Source organism: Polyodon spathula, chromosome 6 (genome assembly GCF_017654505.1).
Source record: "Polyodon spathula isolate WHYD16114869_AA chromosome 6, ASM1765450v1, whole genome shotgun sequence".
Taxonomy (NCBI): Eukaryota; Metazoa; Chordata; class Actinopteri; order Acipenseriformes; family Polyodontidae; genus Polyodon; species Polyodon spathula.
In genome coordinates, this window is record NC_054539.1 from 76,993,354 (window position 1) to 77,015,380 (window position 22,027).

The 22,027-nt window shown below is 39.5% G+C and overlaps 1 protein-coding gene across 2 annotated transcripts in view; it reads right to left on the reverse strand.

Moving 5' to 3' along the window:
• LOC121317655 (histone-lysine N-methyltransferase SMYD3-like) overlaps nucleotides 1-18,848 on the reverse strand; it is a 161,831-nt gene extending 142,983 nt beyond the window's left edge. For both annotated transcript variants that reach the window (XM_041253824.1, XM_041253822.1), the window contains exon 1: nucleotides 18,459-18,848. The gene's annotated coding sequence lies outside the window, so the exon portion shown is untranslated. The remainder of the gene's footprint in view (nucleotides 1-18,458) is intronic.
• Nucleotides 18,849-22,027: the final 3,179 nt, after the last annotated feature.

Sequence of the window (22,027 nt, forward strand, 5' to 3'; positions counted from 1 at the left end):
ACCCTACAGCCCACTGCATTCCCACGACATTCAGAATATACACTGCAGCCTGCTGCATTCCCACGACATTCAGAATCTACCCTGTAGCTCGCTGCATTCCCAACATACATTCAGAATCTACTCTGCAGCTCGCTGCATTCCCACGACATTCAGACTCTACCCTGCAGCTCGCTGCATTCCCACGACATTCAGAATCTACACTGCAGCTCGCTGCATTCCCACGACATTCAGAATCTACCCTACAGCCCACTGCATTCCCACGACATTCAGAATATACACTGCAGCCTGCTGCATTCCCACGACATTCAGAATCTACCCTGCAGCTCGCTGCATTCCCACGACATTCAGAATCTACACTGCAGCTCGCTGCATTCCCACGACATTCAGAATCTACCCTACAGCCCACTGCATTCCCACGACATTCAGAATATACACTGCAGCCTGCTGCATTCCCACGACATTCAGAATCTACCCTGCAGCTCGCTGCATTCCCAACATACATTCAGAATCTACTCTGCAGCTCGCTGCATTCCCACGACATTCAGACTCTACCCTGCAGCTCGCTGCATTCCCACGACATTCAGAATCTACACTGCAGCTCGCTGCATTCCCACGACATTCAAAATCTACACTGCAGCCCGCTGCATTCCTGCATTCTGCATTCATGTTTCATCTGACTGAAGGCAGCCCTACAAGGGTAGAATTCCATTTCCTAAATAAATTGCTTTACACAATAAAGCACTGAAAATAATTGAATTGTGAGTTTAAAATACGTATTGGATAGGCAGAACATGAAACAAAAGTGAATCTCTCCCCCTCACACACTAAGACTACTGTAATCCATTGCTTTCAGATTCCCTGCACAGATACAGCTAGGCTTCAACGGTGTGAATGTCGTCATTTTTTAAATTTATTTGTACTGTTTTGTTGGGGAAAATAAACGGACAAAACAAAATAAAAAATAAGTCTTGTTTACCTATATCTGATAGTACAGTCTTCTGGGTTTTGTGTTATTGTCAGCTTTTGGGTGACCATGGGAAGTGGGGGGTGTTGGATAAGAGGACCAGGGGCTGAGGCAGACAGCAGCTTGATCCTTGTTAATAAAGTCAGAAGCGGTACTATATATAGAAGGAGTGTCCAATGGAGTGACAATAGTGAGACACTGCAGAGGACTGGATTAAGGTGGTTGTGGAGTCTGATGCACACAATAGGGAAAACACTTGATCACAGGACTGCACTGGAGTCTTAGCAGATCTCTATGGAAACTAAAACATGGCAGAGGCAAAATGAATGGAATGTTGTAGTAACTGCTAACCAAGCTTGTCCCACCATCCCTTTGTGACTAAATCTTTTACATACAGTATTACAGAATCCATATTTGGGATTCTATTTGCATAGCCCATTAGTCAGATATAGTAGACAGTGTTTCTAATGTCCTGATGTATAGGGCATGCACTATGATTATACCATGGTACAGTTCTTTTAGTAATAGGGCGGCTGTTCAAGACAGTCCGAATGGATTAAGGTGAGATGTGTGTGAGATATTTTTCTATGTTGAAAGACTCCTATAGGGATCCAGATCTGATCAATTCAGAGGTTCCACAGCATCCAGCGATCTGCATGCAATCTGATAAAGGGGTGGGTGATTTGGGACAGTGGCTCAAGCAATGCTAGTCAGTGTTCTGTTGCCACAGCAATTTCAGATGACTTTGCTCCTCACCCCAGTGGAACTGCAGTGAAAAATTGGCTGCTCCAGATAACAAATTGCCTCACGCTCTGATAGAGCAGGTAATGGCATTTCAAGGTGCAAGCAGAAGTGGGAGACCGGGTATTTGGTTTAATAGCACAAAGGTCTTTAAAGATGCAGTCGCATATTCTATTTAAGATTAAACTAGACCACTTTCACAAAACAATAAACTACTACTAATAAGCCCATCTTTATTTAATGTACACACACTGCTGCTGGGGTGGAGGGTCACAGACTGCCTAGACAAACGAGACAATCTAGACCAGTCAGGAATGACCATGCTCAAGGTAACACAAGCCTGACCTGCTAGCCTTCAAATCTGAGAAATACCAGGTGGAACTGTAGCCACCATTGCAATATTCTCTAAGAGAGACACTTTCCCAACCCAGTCTAAAAACTAGTACAAGGACATGTAAAAATAACAACAAAAACAAAGGCAAAATCCAGCTTCAATCTCTCAGGTAAGAAATCATTTAAAATTAGAACAAACTGAACACCACAGGAAAGTCATCTGATTTATTCATATTAAAAACAACAAATGCAAAAGCTGTATTCAATTAAAATATTCAATTAAAAAAATACTACTACACAGATCTCCATTCCAGACAACTTACCCTTTCAATTAAAAAATACTACACAGGCCTCCATTCCAGACAACTTACCCTTTCAATTAGAAAATACTACACAGACCTCCATTCCAGACAACTTACCCTTTCAATTAAAAAATACTACACAGACCTCCATTCCAGACAACTTACCCTTTCAATTAAAAAATACTACACAGACCTCCATTCCAGACAACTTACCCTTTCAATTAAAAAATACTACACAGATTCTCCATTCCAGACAACTTACCCTTTCAATTAAAAAATACTACACAGACCTCCATTCCAGACAACTTACCCTTTCAATTAAAAAATACTACACAGACCTCCATTCCAGACAACTTACCCTTTCAATTAAAAAATACTACACAGACCTCCATTCCAGACAACTTACCCTTTCAATTAAAAAATACTACACAGACCTCCATTCCAGACGTGCAGACATGGAAGATTTAGCAGAACAAAAATGTATAAAAACTAAGAAAAATAATTTAAAAAAATAAATGCAGATTATTTTTATTTAGGATCACGGTATCAACCCAAGTCTGACACATACTATCGACCCTCCCATTACAGCTTAGACAAATAATGGCTGGTTTGTTCTAGCTAGAGACAAGCATGTGACTGCGTAAGAAGACAGCCAATCGGAATCATCTTAACTGAATAATGTTATCTCACTGTCTCACAATTGCTCAGGTTACTTTAAAAGGTGTTCAATACGTTCTTAATGAAAATCATATGATCCTTACAAACCCTGTATGTAACATGTGTGACAGCATTGCCCAGGGGAGTAATGACTCCGTATATTCATAAGAAATATAATAACAATTACAAAGGTGATGAAGAGATCATATGTATGACGTGCAGGTTTGCTCTCCACACTGTGGGGTTCTGCAATGCTTTCAAATTTGTGATCCCTGGTTAACACTCTCATTGTTTGGTTAACCTTGGCATTAATGATGAAGACTGAAAAGCACTTGGCTGTAGAAATAAAAAGCAGTGCATATTGTCAAAGGATTCCTGACCGGAACAAGGTTCCTGTGTATGAGAAAAATGAAACCTAAAAAACATCTGTTCATTTGAAACTTAAGGCGATTATAGTTATTGCTGATTTGATTGAAAACGAAGGGCCATGTACTTTTGAGACTACAGTATGAGCTTCAGCAATCTAGAAAACTAGACTCCACACACAAATGCAGACCCAGATTTCTATATTAGAACTAATGATTTATTACAGGGCTTCTTACTGGCACTACAGTTTCCAGCGTTCATTTGACCCAATTCTTGTAGCAGCAGGATAATTACTCATGTATTCTTCATTTCCACAAACATTACAAAATAACAAACTTCACATAATTTGTAAAAGACAAGAGTCTCGGTTTCCAATTGTAAGATTTACAATCTCTTCAAACTGCATGAATGGTTAAGCATTAACTCTAGGAGTATGTAACATAGGACTATAACATAGTCTGCATCCTGCCTGTGAAGTGCACTGGGAGTTTAGTCATGGGGTTAGAAAGTAAAGGGAAGGGTTGTGAAGTTCTCTAAGCAAGGCTGCCGTGGTGTGCTGCTTGTTCATTAGAAAGTAAAAGGAAGAGTTGAGAAGTTCTAAGCAAAGCTGTTGTAGTGTGCTGCTTGTTAACTGTACCCAGTGAGCCGCAGGTTCTTTACTACATCCTTCTTTGAGGAAGTCAGTGTTCATTTTATTTTGTCCCACTGGGTCTGAAGTCCAGAGCAGTCCATTCAGTGTAGCTGCAGCCTCCCAGAGCAGTCCATTCAGTGTAGCTGCAGCCTCCTAGAGCAGTCCATTCAGTGTAGCTGCAGCCTCCTACAGCAGTCCATTCAGTGTAGCTGCAGCCTCCCAGAGCAGTCCATTCAGTGTAGCTGCAGCCTGCTAGAGCAGTCCATTCAGTGTAGCTGCAGCCTCCCAGAGCAGTCCATTCAGTGTAGCTGCAGCCTCCCAGAGCAGTCCATTCAGTGTAGCTGCAGCCTCCCAGAGCAGTCCATTCAGTGTAGCTGCAGCTCAAAGAGCAGTCCATTCAGTGTAGCTGCAGCCTGCTACAGCAGTCCATTCAGTGTAGCTGCAGCTTCTGTATAGAGCAGTCCATTCAGTGTAGCAGCCTCCTAGAGCAGTCCATTCAGTGTAGCTGCAGCCTCCTAGAGCAGTCCATTCAGTGTAGCTGCAGCCTCCTAGAGCAGTCTCCTTGAGTGTAGCTGCAGCCTCAAAGAGCAGTCCATTCAGTGTAGCTGCAGCCTCCCAGAGCAGTCCATTCAGTGTAGCTGCAGCCTCCTAGAGCAGTCCATTCAGTGTAGCTGCAGCCTCTGAGCAGTCCATTCAGTGTAGCTGCAGCCTCCTATCGCAGCAAGCAGTCCATTCATGTAGCTGCAGCTTACGAAGCAGTCCATTCAGTGTAGTGGATCACATCAGTTTACCAGTTCCCAAGAGCAGTCCATTCAGATTTTGAAAGCAGTCCATTTGTAGCCAAAAAATGCTGCAGCCTCAGGCCACCATCTTGGTTGATGCAGCCTCCTGCAGTCCATTTTTTTTTTGCATCTGAACTATAATCTACATGGGATGATACCTACCAAGTTTTATGTTGATTCAGCTTACACCTCCCAGCATGTGAGTGTAGCTGCAGGAGCAGTTTGAGTGTAGCTGCAGCCTCCAAAGAGCAGTCCATCAGTTTACCAGTGATAGCTGCATCAGGCCACCATCTTGGTTGAAGGAGTGCATTTGTTACTTGACGAGTGTACAAACACGTACTGTCATACATGGAAAGAAGAACGATATATCGACGTCCATTCAGTGTAGCTGCAGCCTCAAAGAGCAGTCCATTCAGTGTAGCTGCAGCCATGACACAAAGACGGTCAAGAGGTCAAGTTAAAATATCATTTGGCATAGCGCTCCGATGTGAACAGTTATTGTTGACGTCAGAACCATCGCCCAGTGCAGTCACATTCACGTCGGAAGGGTTCTCGCAGGACTGTCACAAAGACGTTCGGAGGGCTCGAGTAGGTAAGTCACTGCGAGGAGGGTTGTCAGGTACGTCCATTCAGACGTGGAGGCGTCAAAAAGGAAACGACGTCGGAGTGTCTCTCAGGTTGATCCCAAGATTATAGTTCTACTATGAGCCTGTCAAAATAGCACAATTTCGAATGGTTCGTACACGTTTACTCGGCAAACTTGTTCTAAATGAGACATGACATACCTCGGTTCTTCTGTATAATACATTTAATTTCCAGATCCTTTCAAATAGAATATTGGTTATAAATGAAGGGGCATTTCTACACTTAATGAAATTATATATTCCCCATACAGTATATAGTGATCTAAAGTTTACAGTACATAGTGATCTAAAGTCTCCAAGTAAAACAACGGCTTGACTAATAACAATATCTTTATATAGCACCTTTCATAGTGGACCACCATAATAAAGCGCTTTACAGAGGTAGCTTGTGAACAGTGCATTATATGCAGACTCACTTATAATAGGACAATGATTTAACACCTCACCCACAGGATGGAACACAAGGAGGTTAAGTGACTTGCTCAGGGTCACAAAGTCAGTGGCAGAGGGGGGATCTGACCCGGTGACCTCCTGGTTACAAGCCCTGGACTTTAACCACTGGACCACACTGCCTCCTAATGATTAATTGCATGTAAAAATAGACTTTTTACAAAGGTGACTCCATGCTGTTCTAACATTTAGACCTCCATGACTTATCAAGGTCTAAAGCAGGGAGAAATCCTGTCTCTAAATCAAAAGTGCACCTGAAAGTACTGGGAATGAGCAAGGACCAGGGCAGGCACTGTAACGTAGGTATATAAATGTGTTGGAGCCTTTATTATTCAATCAATGGGTTCTTCAGTGGATGGTCTCTATGATCACAATTGTGGAGTTACTCTTTATGCAGTTTGTCAATACGTCAGAGAAAATGAAAGTACATTTCACGCATAAGTTCATCCTTGCATGTAAGATTCTCATTGCTTGAATGTTTAACAATTTGATTTGCATTTATCAAAGCACTCCCTATAAAACACTCAACTAAAATGACAACAGCTTGTACCAGCAAGATTTATACCTTTCAGTCAATCAGCTCCATGAAAAAGGGCAAAAAAATAAAAAAGGAAATAAACATTGTGTTATTGTGTTGCTCCCATGATAAAGTGCAAACACTGGGTTCTATTGAGCTGGCTATGCTGGATACATGCACTGTGCAATTCACTGCTCAGACATCTGTGTTTCTCATCTTTAATCAAGTCAAGTCACTGGTATAATAAAATAGAATGCAAGCTTGTATTCACTCCAGTTTATTTATTTATTTATTACAAATTAACAAAAAAAAGGAGCTTTGCCACATTTGGTTTCTGCATAAAATAAAAACTATTTGTCTATGGCTGACCGGTGGAACAATCACTTTCTAGCAAGAAATGAATCAACGATGATGGAAATGAAACCATGTATTCATGTTTAATAAATTCAGTAATTCACTGATTTATGGTTGCCCATGGTGGGCTGATCTTAATGCTGTTCTCTTGCCCTGGGAATAAAGTGAAAAAATGTTTAATTAACAAATTGTTGGCAAAGATCACTTGAAAAAATAAAGTAAGGAACATGAAGCTTTATAAAATGTGATACAGCACGAGAAAATACTAGAGGAAGGTACTTTAAAATATGTGATACAGCACGACAAAATACTAGAGGAAAGTAATTTATAAAATGTGATACAGCACGACAAAATACTACAGGAAAGTAAATGTCCTATAGATCAGACAAACAGCTCATTTTTACATGACAGTGAGATCTGTGGATTAGAACACTTTTCTGCATTTCCTTTTCATAAATCAATCTTTGCACACTGAATTACACGCTGTTAGAGCCAACATCGTGCTATAATCTCAGAACACAAGCGGTTACTCAGATCACCGCACGCTTCATTCAGACATAGGGGTTCTGTCAGTAAGCAACACTCAATCCCACTATGTTAAGTACGTTGGTCTTTGTGCAGCAGGACAGGCTCAATGACCTTGCTCTCTCGTCAGTGAGACGGGAAAGTGGGAATTTTAATGGAAGGTTAGCAATTCCCAAGTGGTATAGATAAGGTCAACCCGTGTGCAGTACTATTTCAAATTCAGCACAAAGAGTAGGACAAGCAGCAAACATAGAAGATGAGGGAATGAAAAAAACTAAATAGCCAGAAGATGAATCCCTGGAGTTATGTAATAGCAATCTTGTGTGAATTAACATCTAGGATTCAGGAGGAAAATAGATGCGGTATTCAGAAGAGAGACCACGAATTGCAGTGATTTATGTACATGCAGCAATGTGTTACAGTAAACAATCTTTCTTAAACACACATTTTTAAACTAAACCGTTCTAAAATAGACACCCTGGTGTAAATGTTAGTATTATTTATACACTGTATGCAACAGTACATGTATTTAATAATATTAACAGCATAGCTGAATTCATTTTAGAAATGTAACATAAGCCCTTCACTTGTTCATTTTATAAGCACTCAAGGGAAAACACCAAAAACAATACATTATTCAATAAAGAGTTACAAACATAAACAATATTGTTTAACATCCATTCCATTCATACGTTTTACAATAAGCATTCATATATTTTACATTAAACCTGTTTCCTCTTCACAGGTTTGCAGTTAACCTGCATGAATACTGTCTTTGTTTAAAACATGATCGTTAAACTATTCCATTATCCTGTGTGTTACTATTATCACTGTCATTAGTATTCTCTAGTCCCTAATTCTTACCAGTAGGATTACCGAACACGATATGGCTATATATAACAAAACACTGATCCCACATGTAAACGACTACTTCATGAAAGGAATGGTCCTAATCTAAACACAGCAATACACCTGTAGGACCATAAGAGTATTTAAAAGGTTAACCTTTGCTGTAATGATGTAGCACAAGAAAGAAAATGAGAAGTTTGTAAGGAGTGTAGCTTGTAAAGAAACAGGTCCCTGGTCACCACAGTAACATCTCATACATTCATACGGCAAGCAAGGATGCACCTGGTTCTCAAAGTCAGATGTGACAAATGGCATAATTGTAATTAAGGGAGAAGCTGTTTTGTACAAGAGCTTTACACAGTCAGTCAAGAAAGAAGAGAGCAGCAGACAACAGCCTAACCGATTAGCTCTTCGTGTATTTAAAATGACCACCCCAGAATCGAGAAACTTGAAGAATACAAACAGGACGTAACGAGAAATGATATGACCTGCCGGCACCGGTCACATTTACAGCAAGAGATTCCCATCAGACACTGTGCGAGACTGGGTGTGTCTGACCAGGAACACAGACAAACTCTACTGCAAGTCGGCCTTCTGACACAAGTGGAACCACAGAAGACCTTGCATCGGCTCTGAAAGGCAAACATTGAGAATTCCCAGTTCAACTAAAAGAGATTTAACAGAATCTATGTGGGACTGTAATACAGAGGAGACAGAGACATAGAGAGAGACAGAGAGAGTGAGCGAGAGAGAGGAGAGAGACATAGAGAGAGGAATAGAGATAGAGAGACATAGAGAGATACAGAGGCATAGAGAGAGAGACAGAGACATAGAGAGACAGAGAAAGAGACAGAGATAGACAGACAGAGAGAGGAGAGGAGAGAGAGAGAGAGTGTGACAGTGTGACCTTAGGTCGCCGTACTGTAGAAACCAGGGGCCAGTGTAATAGCTGATGGAAATAATTTAACAGTCAGACAGTGAAAATAATTGAAGCCATCTACTTAATTGAAATTGTTGCTAAAATAAAAATAGATGGAATAAGAACAAACATAAGTGATGTTAAGTTTAGGTGCCGTGAATTCTATATTAAGGGATATATATAATTAAACAGACAGACAGACAGACAATCAATAAATATGGACTAGAGAGGAGAAGATTATTGCCCAGAGGGAAGACTATTGTTAACGACAGGACTGGAGGTAACAGTAGTCTTCCCGAGGGGCATTTCATTTTCCACTATGGCTGAGTCTGCAGTACATATTTAATATATGAAACAGTCAAGATAATAAGTGAGGCAAGGTTGGATAGTAAATATGACTTTAAATATTTGTTTTAAATATAGCTGATACAGCATAAGAAAATAAAGAAATAAAGAAATAAATAAAATGTTTTTGAAGTTCATTTTTTGTATGCTCTGTGTATTAAATATTTTTGACAGCTTTGTGGATGACAAACACACTGTATTTTGAAAGGGATTACAGTAACTGCTTATGATGAGACAGAAATAAATATATTATTAACTTTAGACCTGCCATATAACATGTAAACATGCATTAGTCTAGCGCTAACACTCCAACCTTATAGGTTCATTCATCTGAATAAGGACGTTTTCCACGAGCGAGATCCATACTTGCCATATAAAGCTCACTGGAGTTGTTAAATCAGCTTCTTTAATGAATGCTGAAAGCAGCACCTGCCTTCAGTCTGATCTAGTAAAATATTCAGATGAAAATGTGTGATTTGTTTCATAATGACGTTTGAGTTTGCCCACCTGACAGATACAGGTTTCCCCACTGTTTTCAGTGAAAGCAAACTTTTTCTTCCAGTCTGGTTTAAAGCCTCATACTTTCATTTATTACTCTTGGAGGGTTTGCTCAATGCCAATGCCAAGTGATGAAATATCCTTGCAGTGAACCTTCAGGCTCAAAGAAACAGGAGAGAGAAAAGGGGAGAGAAGATCAGGCAGCGTGTCTCCTCATCATGGTACAACGGACCCTAGAGGCCAGTAAGATCATCAGGGAGCGTGTCTCCTCATCACGGTACAGCGGACCCTAGAGGCCAGTAAGATCATCAGGGAGCGTGTCTCCTCATCACAGTACAGCGGACCCTAGAGGCCAGTAAGATCATCAGGGAGAGTGTCTCCTCATCACTGTACAGCGGACCCTAGTGGCCAGTAAGATCATCAGGGAGTGTGTCTCCTCATCACTGTACAGCGGACCCTAGTGGCCAGTAAGATCATCAGGGAGTGTGTCTCCTCATCACTGTACAGCGGACCCTAGTGGCCAGTAAGATCATCAGGGAGTGTGTCTCCTCATCACTGTACAGCGGACCCTAGAGGCCAGTAAGATCATCAGGGAGTGTGTCTCCTCATCACTGTACAGCGGACCCTAGTGGCCAGTAAGATCATCAGGGAGCGTGTCTCCTCATCACAGTACAGCGGACCCTAGTGGCCAGTAAGATCATCAGGGAGTGTGTCTCCTCATCACGGTACAGCAGACCCTAGAGGCCAGGCTCACGTGCTGGTATTTCTCCTCAGAGGCCAGTAGCTCGCCCACATCCACTCTAACCCTTCTGTGTGTACCAGGCAATTGACTTGTTGACGTGGTTTCCAAGCACATTCCCCTTGTCCTCGTGCTGGAGCAAGGGGGCAATTACTGCATGTGAAATGAAAAAAATCTAAATCACCCCAACAGTCAGCTAATTTTATACTAATGACAATTTAAATCCATACAACAAACAATGCAGCTGAAAGGAAAAACTGAAATTTGAAGACAGAAGGAATGGTTCAAGCGGGTCCTTTCTCATCCATTGCTAATTAGACAGATGATGTTTTTGTATCTGGCTGGCTGCTAGGACTTCTAAACTGCTTCAGAACTGCCTCAACAATTGGATGATGTCATTAAGCTAAGCTGCTGTTAAGCCAATTACAGCGGAACCAATGGAATTGTATCCATTGGAATTCCATGCAGGCAGATCATGTGGATGGGATTCAGAAATCCCCCTCAGCAAGCCCGGCACTCTGCTGATAGTTTCTCTCAAATTCATTTCTGACTTTGCACCCTTGGGGAACACCGTCTCTTTCTGCACCCAGACTCAGAAATTCTTTCCCTTCTCTGCATGTCTTATTGCTGAGCTGTCACAACAGCTGTAACTGTGCTCTCATCTACACTCCACAAGGATCTCTGAAGAGCAACCTTCATTTTCACCCAGCAAGCTAGTTTATGATGCATTCAGGATCTGTAGCTGCAAGTCTCTTGATACAGGTATGAATTTTCAGCATCATATACAAGCAGAACAGGTGTAATTCAGAACAGCAGAAAGCAGTCATGCTACACATCTTCAACTAAATCTGAAACCGCACGCTTCACAATTTCCTTCTGTTTCAATTCAAACAGCCAAATTAAAATACTGACATTGCCAGTTTGTTACTAGTCCACACTTTAAACATATAACATGACTACTGTTGTTAAGAGAGTCGTTCTGCTAGTAGGAAATGCTGCTCTGAGACCGACGGGTGCGATCAGTCGAATCACTTTGTGCATAGTGGTCAGGTGACCTGATTGACCCCCGCCCCTTATTTTTTGAAGGCATAATACATGACAAAGCTGAAGAACATGGCACAAATAACAAAAGAAAGCTAATTGAGATGCTACACAACTACGCCCAGCAACAAAAGGGTTAAAGTCCAGAAGTGGCCTGTTCATTATTTGATATATTTATCTTCCAGCCAGCACATTAATACAAATCTCAGGCTCATTGTATTAAGCATCCAAGCTGCATACCCTGAGGCACACAGGATCAAGAGAGACCACGTCAGGGTACTGAAACAACACAATGGCATTGCTTTTGCTACTATGATTAAAAAAAAAAAGAGTTTTCAAAAGAATTAAAATGGAGGTGCATACCTGCACAACTGCATGGCATGTAAGGGATCTTGTAAAAGATCTAGTTCATTAAGAGTTCCTGTTGTAAAGAGGATCATTATGTTTTGTTGCCGATCTTCATGTTTGGTTTCGTCTTCAGGAGAGGGTTACCATGGCAACAGCCCACGGCTTGAGATCATGATAAACGAGATCCTCAGTAATGCTGCAGCTTCACTTGGCTATACAGCTTCCTTATCAGCAGAATTTGCAAACGGAAGAATGAACAGAACTAATTGAGGCTGCTTACCCAAGAGGCGGCCTGACAGAAGGTGTATTCAGAGAAATGATTAGAGGCTGCCCCAAAGGTCGGGACATCTGGCTCATCTGCAAAAAGAATCGCATTTTTAAAACGGTGACACTAATTTTGACTGACGTCAAAAGGCCTTAAAAATACATATTTGTAGATGATTAAATTAAAAATGAATAAATAAAATAAACAAATATTCAATCAATCATTTTTTGTCTTGTATTGCAATGTGTTTTTATTTTAAGGAAAATAACAAATAAATAAATACAAAACTATACACAGAAGAGACGATTGAAACAGTTCACACTTCTTCCTTATGTATTCAGTACCAGTTATCACTGGTTGTTTAGGTAACTAATGCATAAATCATTAAATATATATATATATATATATATATATATATATATATATATATATATATATATATATATATATATATATATATATATATATACACACACACACACACACACACACACACACACACACACACACACACACACACACTCTATTGGGGATTGCCATTAACAACATGATCTGGATTGGTACAGGTAATTACGAAACTCTTCAGATAGAAGTACCATTGTATCAGCTGTACTGCTTTCTAAAGAGATAGCTTCATCTTAATGAACAAACAGCTGACAGCACTCCAGCCGTCTTACAAAGAAATATCTCTCTCCATGAATGGAAAGAAAAGGAAACTTTAGCAGGGAAGTGACCCGAGGCACAGAGCCCCATGGCTGAAAGCTTACACATTCTCATGGTATCTTCAGGGCAAGCAGCGCTGCAGAAATCCCTTCAGTACTGTGCAACATGGGTTTACAGAAACAACCCAGAGGTTGTGTCTTGCTGTAAAATGGTCACATACTTGCTTTTTATTCAAAGGAACAGAATAAGGAGAGTCTTAAAATACATTTCCAGAGTTCACATTTCCCTTAAGAGATTAAATGCAAGAAGACAACCACACAATTTTCTCATGTGCATGAGAAGGTTCGTTAGGGACTGTTTTTCTATTTTATCTCCATGAACTGTTTAAGAATTTCCACCTTTTGAGGGCTGGTGTGTAACTGTAGTTTGTTATTCCTGTAATAAATCACAAAGTACTTTCTGAACTTCGTGCTGTATTGTTAGTGACCATAAGGACCTCAGGATTGATGTCAGTTTGAGATAACAACAAACCTTTATTTATGAAGGCTCACACACTTCTGTAACGTAAAAATACCATTGTACGAGTTTAGAATAATTCGCATTTTTAAAGACGAAGATTACCTGTGAAATGGTTTCTTCGTACATTGATGAACTCCACACACCGAGTAAACTCCCAGCCTCCATGTTGCTTCGGTCAGGAGAACAAACTGATCTCTTTACCAGAGAACCTTGATATAATTCTGGGGATGTGGTGGGTGGTCTCTGTCTTGCGCATGTTAAGAACATAAGAACATAAGAAAGTTTACAAACGAGAGGAGGCCATTCGGCCCATCTTGCTCGTTTGGTTGTTAGTAGCTTATTGATCCCAAAAATCTCATCAAGCAGCTTCTTGAAGGATCCCAGGGTGTCAGCTTCAACAACATTACTGGGGAGTTGATTCCAGACCCTCACAATTCTCTGTGTAAAAAAGTGTCTCCTATTTTCTGTTCTGAATGCCCCTTTTTCTAATCTCCATTTGTGACCCCTGGTCCTTGTTTCTTTTTTCAGGATGAAAAAGTCCCTTGCGTCGACACTGTCAATACCTTTTAGAATTTTGAATGCTTGAATTAGGTCGCCACGTAGTCTTCTTTGTTCAAGACTGAACAGATTCAATTCTTTTAGCCTGTCTGCATATGACATGCCTTTTAAGCCCGGAATAATTCTGGTCGCTCTTCTTTGCACTCTTTCTAGAGCAGCAATATCTTTTTTATAGCGAGGTGACCAGAACTGCACACAATATTCAAGATGAGGTCTTACAAGTGCATTGTACAGTTTTAACATTACTTCCCTTGATTTAAATTCAACACTTTTCACAATGTATCCGAGCATCTTGTTAGCCTTTTTTATAGCTTCCCCACATTGCCTAGATGAAGACATTTCTGAGTCAACAAAAACTCCTAGGTCTTTTTCATAGATTCCTTCTCCAATTTCAATATCTCCCATATGATATTTATAATGTACATTTTTATTTCCTGCGTGCAGTACCTTACACTTTTCTCTATTAAATGTCATTTGCCATGTGTCTGCCCAGTTCTGAATCTTGTCTAGATCATTTTGAATGACCTTTGCTGCTGCAACAGTGTTTGCCACTCCTCCTACTTTTGTGTCGTCTGCAAATTTAACAAGTTTGCTTACTATACCAGAATCTAAATCATTAATGTAGATTAGGAATAGCAGAGGACCTAATACTGATCCCTGTGGTACACCGCTGGTTACCACACTCCATTCTGAGGTTTTTCCTCTAATCAGTACTTTCTGTTTTCTACATGTTAACCACTCCCTAATCCATGTACATGTGTTTCCTTGAATCCCAACTGCGTTCAGTTTGAGAATTAATCTTTTGTGCGGGACTTTGTCAAAAGCTTTCTGGAAATCTAAATAAACCATGTCATATGCTTTGCAATTATCCATTATCGATGTTGCATCCTCAAAAAAATCAAGCAAGTTAGTTAGACACGATCTCCCTTTCCTAAAACCATGTTGACTGTCTCCCAGTACCCTGTTACCATATAGGTAATTTTCCATTTTGGATCTTATTATAGTTTCCATAAGTTTGCATATAATAGAAGTCAGGCTTACTGGTCTGTAGTTACCTGGTTCAGTTTTGTTTCCCTTTTTGTGGATCGGTATTACGTTTGCAATTTTCCAGTCTGTCGGTACCACCCCTGTGTCAAGAGACTGCTGCATGATCTTGGTTAGCGGTTTGTAAATGACTTCTTTCATTTCTTTGAGTACTATTGGGAGGATCTCATCCGGCCCAGGGGATTTGTTTATTTTAAGAGCTCCTAGTCCCTTTAACACTTCTGCCTCAGTTATGCTAAAGTTATTTAAAACTGGATAGGAACTGGATGACATGTGGGGCATGTTGTCAGTATCTTCCTTTGTAAAAACTTGTGAAAAGTAATCATTTAACATATTTGCTATTTTTTTTTCTTCCTCTATGATTTTGCCATTTGTATCTCTTAAACATTTAATCTCCTCTTTGAATGTTCTCTTGCTGTTGTAATATTGGAAAAACATTTTGGAATTGGTTTTAGCTCCCTTAGCAATGTTCATTTCTATTTCTCTCTTGGCCTTTCTAACTTCCTTTTTGACTTGCATTTGCAGTTCTGTGTACTCTTTCTGTGTACTTTCTTTTTGGTCCTTTTTTAATGCTCTGTAAAGTGCCTTTTTTCGCTGAATATTTTTTTTAATTGATCTATTAAACCATTTTGGCAATTTAGTTTTACATTTAGATTTGTCTACTTTAGGGATATAATTGTTTTGCGCCTCTAGTACTACATTTTTGAAGAACAACCATCCTTCTTCTGTGGGTGTTTTCTCTATTTTACTCCAATCTACTTCTGTTAGTCTCTGTTTCATGCCTTCATAGTTTGCTTTTCTAAAATTGTAAACCTTAGCTTTAGTCTTTACTTTTGAGGATTTAAAAAACACTTCAAATGAGACCATGTTGTGGTCTGAGTTTGCCAGTGGTTCTCTGACCTCTGTTTTAGTTATTCTATCTTCGTTATTTGAAAAGACTAAATCAAGGCATGCCTCCCCTCTAGTCGGTGCCTTGACAAATTGTGTTAGGAAGCAGTCATTTGTCATTTCCACCATTTCTATTTCATCCTTCGTGCTACCCACCGGGTTTTCCCATTTTATTTGGGGGAAGTTGAAATCCCCCATTAGTATGGCTTCTCCTTTGCTACACACATTTCTAATGTCATTGTATAACAGATTATTGTGCTCACCGTCTGAATCTGGCGGTCTATAGCATGCTCCTATTATTATGCCTTTTGAATTTTTGTCTGTTATTCTGACCCATATTGATTCGGTTTTATTTTCTTTGTCCAGGTTTAACACCTGGGCTTCAAGACTGTTTCTTATGTATAGCGCTACCCCTCCTCCTCTTCTGTCCTGCCTGTCTTTCCTATACAGTGTATACCCACAAATATTATATTCGTCCCCATCACTCTCAGATAACCACGTTTCTGTAACACCTATCACATCATAGTTACCTGTTAGTGCAGTAGCTTCAAGTTCTAGAATTTTGTTTCTGATACTTCTAGCATTTAGATAAATACATTTAATGGTTGTCTTACCTGAGTTGTTGTTCTTGTTTTGATGCGGTCTCCCTTCTGTTTTTTTGTTGATTTCTCCCCCCTTCCTTTCTAGTTTAAATGCTTCCGAACCTGCTCGAGGATCTTTTCTCCAAGTAGATTAATTATAATTCCGTTTTCCATAGCCCAACTGTAACTGGTAACTATCCAGGTCTACCTAGCATTAGCATTCTTTTATTCATATAGTAGACATTGGGTTGTGTGTTTGTTGAACTGGGATGGAACCAGTAACCCCAGTCCATACGGCCCTCACTGTGCTTCCCAGCCAAACCCGCGGGCTGGAATGCAGAACAAAGCCTACTACCTGAACCAAGTACATTGTGTGGAGCCAATGCTGTTCAAAAACAATGCTTTAGTCTTCATACCGCACTTTATAATTTCTTTTTGTTGTTGTAAAACAGTATAGTTCCTGGTCTTTCTGAGAATTGTGTTAGCATGCAAGCTGCTGGAATGGATGCTTCTTCCAACTCCTGAACATTCTGGCATGCAAGCTGCTGGAATGGATGCACCTCTGTGCTCCTGAACATTCCAGAACTGTGTTGGCATGCAAGCTGCTGGAATGGATGCTTCTTCATGCTCCTGAACATTCCAGAATTGTGTTAGTATCATTGCAGCATTGAATCAATCATGAGTCAATAAACACGCAGCCTGAGTGTGTCTGGAGGAGTCAACAGAGCCTCAAATTTTCTGAGTCATTACAGTTGCTGGGGTTTAGTTTCACCACTGGCTCTGCAGTGCTGCATGACATGTTTTTAAATAACCCATGCACATAAATGAATAGTGAAACAAACCAGTCTTTGTTAATTAAGCCAGCATGTAGAGACTCACCAGAATCATGTTAAATATCTGCAGATACTAAGTGGCTAATGAATACTTCTTTCGAAAACTACTGATTTATGTTAAACTGATCTTCAGCAATAAATGTTTAGTTTATATTTTTCAAAGATCTATCCCATACAGTACAAGATTTAAGATGTTTATTATGCTGCATTTTAGTAACATGTACACTATTGTACATGCATATAAAAGGCACAAACTGTCACATGTATATTACTGAATACAAATGCACACATAGTGCCACACAGAATACAAATTGTGCTGAAAAGGTATTTTTTTTATGTACAGTGAGAAGTGCTGCAGTCCATTACTCATCTAGCCTGGAATATATGTATGTGACAGAAAGGTGTGGGCTGCTGAATGTTAGACAACACAGGACAGACTCGCAGTGAGAGAAGGGAAGGATCTGTTTGGGAAAACAGGACAGACTCGCAGTGAATGTAGGGAAGGATCTGTTTGGGAACACAGGACAGACTCGCAGTGAGTTTAGGGGCAAGGTCTGTTTGGGACACATTTCAGTTAGCATTTTTTATATAAAACTATTCTTTAAATAGACTAATCCAGATACAAGTAGCTCTGTTCCAAGGTGTGCATTATTTCTTATGGCTGAAATCACTTCTTATACCTTGAGCAAGGTGAGAATAATATCTGAATCCTTCACAGTCACCCCACATGCCATGCCATTGCAGACTGAATGCTTGGAAGTGATTGCATGTTAATGAAAGACACAACAGTAAATCAAAAGACGAAGGGCATAAACGGCTGCTACTGCCGAGGCACCTCTTACATATGTTGCTCTTCAGTACAGTAACTAGCATGATGCATCTAGCAGATTAGTACTCCTGCTTATTACATCTCATTTATTGTAAAGGCAATTCATTTAGCAAAGCCTCTTTTCACACTTCATTGCTTAATTGATAATTAACAGTTCATTGTCTGCAGACCCCAGCAATGCAGTATGCTGATCCTAATGGGGTATGATTAGATCTACTTTCTCCGCGGCTGTATGGATGAGAAAAGGACTTTTGTTTAAAAATTGCACAATACCTTTCTACAAGGGCAAGGCGCTGGCACAGATCACAGCTTCCGCTCCTTCAGCACTTCACTCTCTGCAGCAAGTCTCCTGTTTCATCACTATACCCTTCCACAAGGGCAAGGCGCTGGCACAGATCACAGCTTCCGCTCCTTCAGCACTTCACTCTCTGCAGCAAGTCTCCTGTTTCATCACTATACCCTTCCAAGCTCCTGAGAATTATTAACACTGACTTGGAAAGAGCATGAGTCATTTTTGACTTGGGTGCTAAAAGGAAAATGTAATGAACTTTTACAACAGCAAAGCTGTAAATACTTCTGATGTTGGCAGCTACCCGCAGAGATTCGCAGTGACATTGAAAGACGTTGGCACATATTCTACAGCACTGATTGTTACATCATGAACGGGGGATTTTCAAAAGAAAACATTGTCTATTTCTTTTACCATTATTGACACTGTGTACTGTTTTGCATGTTAAACTTTGTTAATCTGAAATAGTTACATTGGAAAATAATATAACTACATTGATGTAATATGCAGATGTTATGGTTGATAATGCAGATTGAGATGGTATGCTTTTTACAAATACACATTTTTAGAGGCTAACACGACCTCTACTGAATGCTGTATATTATTAGTTTTACTTTTTATTATTATTATTCCTTGCCATTGCCATTTCTTCACAGTAAAAAGCGGCCAGACACGTTTACATAAAGTAATAATGAGGTTTACTTGTGCCTTATTGTAGCGGAACGAACCAAACAAAAACTGAAATTTAACTTAACACTAACTTAGCATTTTAGAATGACATCCCTTATGAAATTGTTCTACAGAATTCTATAGAGGTTCCATAGAATTTATGGAAAATGTGAAATCTCTATAGAGGTCTATAGAAATCTCTATAGAGCATTCTGGATTCTCTATAGTTCTAATGACGTTGAGAAAACCGCTGTAGAATTCTATAGGGAGTTCTGGAGTCTCTATAAAGTTATATGGATGTTCAGGAAATCTCTATAAAATTCTATAGAGCACAACATAATTTATGGAGTTCTATAAAGAATGATCTCCATAGACTTTTTTTATAGATTGCAGTTTGATTAAATATTAATGAAGCAGGGAATATGTGTACAGTTGCTTGCAATAATTCACCCTCCCTCCCTCTTTCCAATAGTGTAGCACAATGAAAACCTGAATATTTAAACATACTAAAAACAATAATTCACCCACCCACCCGCCGTCCCTCTTCCCACTAGCAAGAAAGTTGGATTGGACTCGAAAGAATTGCTTAAGAGAAGTTCTTTTTCAGTTATACCTGCACTCAGAATACTAAAGCATTGGAGTTCCAAATTCACTGAAGGCACAAACGTTAAATTAAAAAGTGGACTCCATGTTTCTCTCTCCCTAATTTATTTATTCAATAGAGCAAATATAAAAAGACATCATGTACAGCGATGACCATCACAGTTTTATAATATCGAATGATATATATATTTTATATAATATAGACCATCTTATATATATATCTATATATATATATTATTATAATGATATATAAATATAAATTTATCCTAATTTTGTGTCAAATGAAACTTGCTGAAATTACGCTCATATATATAATTAATTATGTCTCAATCCTAAAATTATAGGACGATGCAAAACATCTGGCTATAGAGGAAATAAAAACACAGGAAGATCCACATTTGCTGATAATTAATAACAATGCCAATATGTAGCATTACTACAAATTCAAATGTCTGTTTCAATTGTATTTGGTATCTTGCACAAATACTGCTTCCCATGCATCTCCATGTAGAAACATTGTCATAAGAAACCCGAAGGCCTTCTAGCTACCAGGACATCACTTTGTACTACTTCATAAATGAAAGTAGTTGACATTTTCAGTTGTCTATCTCAAACTAACGGATAACGGTTTCTTCTTTTTAGGATGTTTACAAAAGCAAAGCTTTCATCTGCTGTCGTGAAAGAACACACACAGGAGCACTGACACACTGACTTTACAACAACGAAATCAACTATATGCCCAACTTTACCATCACTCATCTCAATAGTGTAACAGTTTCTTTTCTTTGGACGCAAATACTGACTGGATGTGTACAACTGTTTGTTAATTACAGCTCTTTTACAAAATCTGCCAGCTGTTTTGTGCAGTCTGTGCCCCTGTAGTTCTTCTATTGCAGTAACTTAGAGTCAAATGATCTTTTATAACTGAACCACCCAGAAAAGTATTATTGTCATGAGACCATGAAGCTTGAACATTTCGGTTTGTTTCTTGTAAAAAGAAATAAGGGTCTCATTACATTCAGACAAATCTAGTGCCGCAAATTTTGGTAGCTGTTTGAAAAGATACATTTTTCTAACTATTTGTAGTGGCATCCTTGTGCACCATGTATAAATGATATAAGTTTACCATGGCTATTTTCAAATGGGAAAGTGAATGTCGCTCATAAGGGTCCCCATGTTTTAACAGAGGAACTTCAACATTAAATGTACATTGTAGCTGCAAAATTATTTTCTGTATAAAACCTCATTGAATAGCACAGATTTAGTCAAGGCAAGCTCACAAGCAGCAGGTCTGCTGGTGACACTGACTTTCCTAATAAAAGATGAACACTGCACACAAACAAGCTGAAATGTTCCCGATATACGCAAGGGAGCTAATCTAGCAGTAGAAGTAAGCTGTAGTATAGAAGTCAGTTTCGCCACTCAGATGCCTTCCAGTATTTTCTGGTTGTTATTGACTGTGGTCTTCAAGAAACTGTGTTTGGTAGCTTTATAGATTTTAAACAACTATCAGCTAGCTCAGAATTTCTGCCAATATTCCAATCTCTGTCATGGTATTCTGGGATCTGTTCAGTTTGTTCTTCCTTATTGAAAGGATAAACTGACATGTCCGTGTCCTTTTACAACCACTTCTCCCTCATGAAGACACCAACCACAGCCATGCTTACCATTAAACTGACTTAAATTCTGCAACAGGGTACGGGCCACAGAGTCACAAGAACACACGCTACTTGCAACCTTAGTGATAGGACTAATTCCATCAACGTCACTCCAGATTGTACCTTCATTATGCAGCTTTTCACATTCATCTACAAATGGTTGTAAACATGTGGACACAACTGGTTTTGAATTGCCAAACCATAATGCTGTTACTAATACATTATTCCACCTCTCCCAACGTGGTCGCTCATTAACTATACATTGCACTGGCCATACAGATTATTGCGAGGATATAAGGACAGCCACACCATCTGTATTCCACAAGAGAGAGAGAGAGACATTATCCTTGTTTTTTAGAAAACCATTCTGTATATATTTAATATAACATGTGCCATCGTAAATATCCTTAACATTATCAGTAGGCTCTCTAGAGGATCTATCTAACAGCAGTTTATAGAGATGTTGATTTTGTAACAACTGTTTGCTAATGGCAACACAATGAAAAAGTTCCCATTCTGCAAAGTATCATCTTTAAAGAAATGTTCCCTACAGACTGGACAATTTTTCAATGCCTCTTTTCCTATATATGTGTTACAGTGCACACAATAAAAATGATACTCAA